This window comes from Benincasa hispida, chromosome 3, assembly GCF_027475165.1.
Source record: "Benincasa hispida cultivar pf3 chromosome 3, pf3_genome.v1.1, whole genome shotgun sequence".
Taxonomy (NCBI): domain Eukaryota; kingdom Viridiplantae; phylum Streptophyta; class Magnoliopsida; order Cucurbitales; family Cucurbitaceae; genus Benincasa; species Benincasa hispida.
Genome location: NC_143480.1, coordinates 1,675,113 through 1,681,132, shown reverse-complemented (window position 1 = coordinate 1,681,132; position 6,020 = coordinate 1,675,113).

The window sequence follows — 6,020 nt, the reverse complement described above, 5'->3', positions numbered from 1 at the left end:
GTCTAAGGATCAATGTTCTAAGTCACCTCAAGAGGTTGAGGAGATGAGACGGATTCCCTATGCTTCGGCTGTTGGAAGCTTAATGTATGAAATCTTATGTACCGGACCTGACATTTCTTATGCGTTAAGGATTGTCAGTTGCTATCAGTCCAATCCAGGATTAGATCATTGAACACCAGTCAAGACAATCCTCAAGTGTCTTCGGAGAACGAGGGACTACATGCTTGTGTGTGGAGATAAAGATTTGATCCTTACAGGATACAGACTCTTACTTTCAGACTGATAGAGATTCTCGTAAATGGACATCAGGGTCAATGTTCACTCTGAATGGAGGGGTTGTAGTTTGGAGAAGCATTAAGCAAGGATGCATCGTGGGCTCCACTATGGAAGTCGAATATGTAGCCATTTGTGATGCAGCTAAGGAGGCTGTTTCGCTGAGGAAATTCCTTACAGATTTTGAATTTGTTCCAAATATGTCGTTGCCGATCACTTTTTATTGTGATAACAGCGGGGTTGTGGAAAATTCAAAGGAACCTCGGAGTCATCATAGAGGCAAGCATATAGAACAGAAATATCATTTGATCAGGGAGATTGTGCATCGCGGTGATGTGATAGTCACGAAGATCGCATCGGAACACAATGTTGCTGATCCATTTATAAAGGCTCTCACAGCTAAAGTATTTGAGGGTCATCTGGAGAGTCTGGGTCTATGGAACATGAGGCATCTTGTCCAGGGCAAGTGTGAAATGATATTGGGGTATAGAGTACGCCCTAGTTAATTGTATATTGTACTTATTTTCTCTTGTATTGTACATTAGTCTTCCGAGGCATTAGGATAAATGAGAGATTGTTGGTATTGGTGTCCTAATTCTCCTGGAAACTCGTAGTTTGTAAACTTTATACACATTGTTATGAATAAAATAAGAGTTATTTTATTTTGCATTTACTCATATCCAATAAAGAAAAATTTGTGGTTATTGTATGTAAACTTAAGCATATATATGAAATATACAAGTGGATCATGCCTTAAGTAATAACCTAAAAGGTCATTGTATAAGGATAAATGAGAAATACCGTATCCTGGTGACACTATGGATGCGACCCACTTTGTAGAGATTTACAAGTGTTGTGAACTACTACAGATGGTATAATCCTGACCATTCACGTGGAGACATGCGAGCGGGGGTGTCCCAAAGAGTTTGTATAAGACCGAACCACGAGATGATTTGTCTCTATATAGAACGCCGTTGATAATTAAGACTTACATCTCACCTAAACGACCATAGGTGACATGACATTAATCTTGAGTGTTTTGGGAACTTCTGCCTTTGAAGGCGGTCCTTTGATTAGTATGGGTGAGAGTGGCCAGATTGCCAACTCAATAAGCCTACCTTTTTTTAGATTTGTCTGATTAGGGAGCTAGAAACTCAGTTACACAAGACGAAATTCACTCCGTCCCCGAAGTAGGGGTAAATAGATAGATTACTCCCTTAAGGATTGATTCTGGGTCTTGAACATAGTGGCTACATTCTTTCTTTGGAAGAGAAGACCGAGTTATAGTAGGACTATGACTTATGTTCATTAGAGGAATCAATGGTACTTAAAGAGTTAGATGTAACTACAGAGGCAAAATGATAAATTAGCCTAGCTGTACTTACGAGTGATCTGTGAAGGGTTATCGCGCTGTTGATTGGTTGATATGGACACATAAATATATATGTAGTGAGGAGAGTGCAGCTGTCGATTTTTAGTGGAGTGCTCGGTAGTTAACAGATGGTGGATCTTGTGACTAAACAATTTAGTCAGTTATTCATGTACCGTTGGAGGAACAATCAATATGATTTACACACCATAAAATAGAAAAAGAACTATAGTTTGTACGTTTCATGAGATGAAATATTAAAACTATAGGTTATAAATATAATATGGTAAGTTGGTTATAATATTTATCTATAATAATAATTATTATTTGATAATTGAGTCTTTTTCTCTATTAACCAATTGAATGAGAGGTTATTAGTAGTTTTACAGTAATCGTGACATGAGAGGAAAAATGTTTTCTTAAAATTAGAGAGTTACTTGATTCGGAAAGTTACCCACGGTGAAAGCTATCAAGTGAAAATGTGTCACTTAGCGATAGCTATAGAGAGCCTAAACAATCATGAAACATTGACTATATGATAGTCATTCAACTTATCGTAGCTAAACGATCGCGTGGTTTTGTCTATTCGATAGGTTGCCATTTACTACACAATTGGGCATATCGTCTATATGACAAACATCTTCCTATCTCCCACTTAAACTGTCGTCTACATGATCGTTGTCCTCCTGTCTCTTCCTCAAGCCAAGGTCATATAAATCCCACAACTCTTGGATTCTCACACCGAGAATAACAAGGTAACCATTGCGGTGGTGTCCTCACTCAACTCGATTGTGTTCGAGGAACTCTTGGCTATTCATGTTGATCGTTGTGTTTGGGCTTTGCACTTGTCGTTGCGTTCAAGAGCTGGATTGCTATTCTTGGATGCTTGGAGATTGATCGAGGGAGTTTGAAAAATGTTTCTTCAAAGGTACGCATACTCTATCCCATGATATTGTTTGTAAGCTTGCTATAATTTCTTGTTGTGCATGATCTATTTGTTTCCCTTCTTGTACTGTAATTGTATATGTTCAATTTCGAGTGAAATTTTGAATGATCCTTCCACTGCTCATGGAAATCCTCATGCTTGATTTCCTTCAACTAAGTCATATATACCAACTGCAGATGTTCTATAAAAAATTGATATCCTAACACAACAAGTTATCGCTAATGAGTCTGAAACATGCTAGAAGCATGGTAAACTAGTAGGTTCCAAAGATAAAAATCCTCAAAAATAAAAAATAATTAATAGTGAAAAGTACTTGGTTGAGGATGTAAATACCCTTAAAGAAGTCCATGACATGAACAAGGAGAAAGGTGAAATACCTAAAGATAATAATGAGATTTCAATAAATTATGTCATGATAGGAAAAAGATGGTATCGAACTAAAACAATTATTTGTAAATTTTTTTCGTATAATGTTGCTTTTGATATTATATCTGAAAATGAGGATCCTGAACCAAAATCTCTTGAAGAATTCGACATAGTAAAGATTGGCTTAGTGGAAAGAAGCAATTTAGGCAAAATTAAACTCACTTTCAAAACGTCAGGTTTTTGGACCAGTAGCCTGAACACCAGAAGGAGTTAAACCTATGGGATAAATGGGTATTTGTGTGGAAAAGAAATGAAAATAATGAGATCACAAGATATAAAGCAATACTAGTTGCACATGATTTTTCACAAAGACCTGGTATTGATTCTGAGGAGACGTATTCTCCAGCGGTAGATGATATTACATTAAGATATTTAATTGGCTTCACTATGTATAAAAATCTGGATATGCATCTTCTGAATGTAATCACAACATATTTATATGGTTCTCTTGATAATGATATTTATATGAGAATTCCAGAAGGATTTAAGGTATCTGAAAGATATAAATCAAATTCTTGGGAATGGTATTCAATAAAGTTATAGAGATCACTATACGGATTGAAACAATCAGGATGGATGTGGTATGATCGCCTGAGTAGATATTTATTGAAAGAAGCATATCAAAATAATCTAATATGTTCTTGTGTTTTTATAAAGAAATCACAATTAAGATTTGCTATTATAATTGTATATGTTGATGTCTTGAATATAAATGAAATTCTTGAAGAGCTTTCAAAGGCAATAGAATATCTTAATAAAGAATTTGAGATGAAAGATCTCGAAAAAACAAAATTTTACCTTGGTTTACAAATTGAGAATTTAGCAGATGAAATACTTTTTCATCAATCAACTTATACAGGAAAAATTTTGAAAAAAAAATTATATGGACAAAGCACATCCATTAAATATTCCAATGGAAGTCCGTTCATTGGATATAAAGAAAGATATATTTCGACCTCAAGAAGATAATGAAGATCTTCTGGTTTTGAAGTATCATATCTTAGTACAATTGGGGCATTTATGTATATTGCTAATAATACAAGACCAGATATTGCATTTTCAGTAAATTTATTAGCAAGATATAGTTCTTTTTCAATAAAAAAAAACATTGGAACGAAATTGAGCATATACTATGTTACCTCCGAGGAATAATCAATATGAGTTTGTTTTATTCAAATAAATAAAATTTTGATCTAATTGGTTATACAGATTTTAGATATTTATCTGATTCACATAAAGTTAGGGCTCAAACAGGTTATTTGTTCACATGTGGAAGAACTACTATATCATGGCGAGCGGTGAAACAGACCATAACGGTCATTTCCTCAAATCATGTTAAAATTCTTGCAATTCATGAGGCTAGTTGAGAATGTGTATGCCTAAGATCAATGACTCAACACATTCGTGAAACATGTTGTCTTCAAATAAAAACCCTCCAACAATATTATACCAAGACAACACAGCTTGCATAACCTAAATCAAAAGAGGATATATTATAGAAAATAGAACAAAACATATTTCACCGAAGCTTTTCTACATTCGTGATCATAAAGAAAATGACGACATCACTGCACAACAAATTTGTTCAAAGGATAACCTGGTAGACTTATTTACAAAGGTATTACCAACCACAACTTTTGAAAAATTAGTTCACAACATTGGAATGCAGCGATTCAGAGATCGTAAGTGATGTTTTCATAAGGGGAGTAAATATATCGTATTCTTTTAGGAGTATATATTATATGAAATATGTACTTTTTTTTCTTCACAAGGGTTTCTTCCCATTGAGTTTTTTCATAATATGGTTTTAACGAGACATATTTTATATATATATGGACATATAAGGGGGAGTATTATGAATATAATAATAATAAATAAATGCACATTGCTTAGTGTCCCAAAATCCATGTGTCACCTTTCATACTGTCCCTGTGCCTTGTAGTTATTCATGTTTGGTGTCCATGTAAGTCCACATCCTACTTGCCACTTTGCCTATAAACAGTGGCATTTGGTGGATCTTAAAATCACACACCTATTTGTAAGAAATCCACATCAAATTCCACTAAATTTTCTATTATCAAATTTTATAATTTTAATTATTTTATAATTTGAGATTTTTTAATTTTATATTATATTATATTAATTATTATGATTATATTATATTCTCCATATCGTGTTCCCGTCTTGCTCTCAACTTCACAACAAAGTTAACTAATTCTAGAGATTATTGAGATCGAGAAACTTGACTTCAACGAATCGATCATTTACTAAACAATATCTTCCAACAAGGAAAAGAATTTACATATTTTAGTACAAAGACGTGTTAAAAGACTTGGAGTAGAAGCAAACGGTAAAATAATATAGATGCTAGAGTTCTAGGGAAACAATTTATTTGCTATTATTTTTATTTTTCTAGTGAAAAAACATTTGAAATTTTAGCTAGATTTTATTTGTTCTTTTAATATAAGGCTCCTTGCATATATTGCAAAATGAGGCTAAAATATTTCAAAAAAGAAAAAATTTAGAACTAATGACAAATATATCAAAATTTACCTTTAGCCCGTAGAAAATGTCTAAAAATTTCATTGAATGCACAAAAAATATCAAAGGCCTCAAGTTTCCAATTTTAGTGATAGATTTTTATCCTTCTTATGAGATTAATGATAAATAGTGATATATTTCTCTTACTATCTATCATAGATCTAATATCTATCATAGATCTAATAGATAGTGACAGAAGTCTATCACTGATATACTTATTTGATACTTTATTTATTTGAGCTTGTGTTTATGATAAACTTATTTTTTGCCTTTATATGTAGTCAACTTGGTAATTTGAGGTCAACGAGACAACCAAAATCTGTAGTATGCTGATAGACCTTAAGAGATGTACTTATTTGATATTTTAATAGTGTTTGTTTTCTCATAATTTATTATTTCATATGTGTGTTTGAGTTCTTAGCAGGTTTTCAAATTTTTCATATGTGTGTTTGAGTTCTTAGCAGG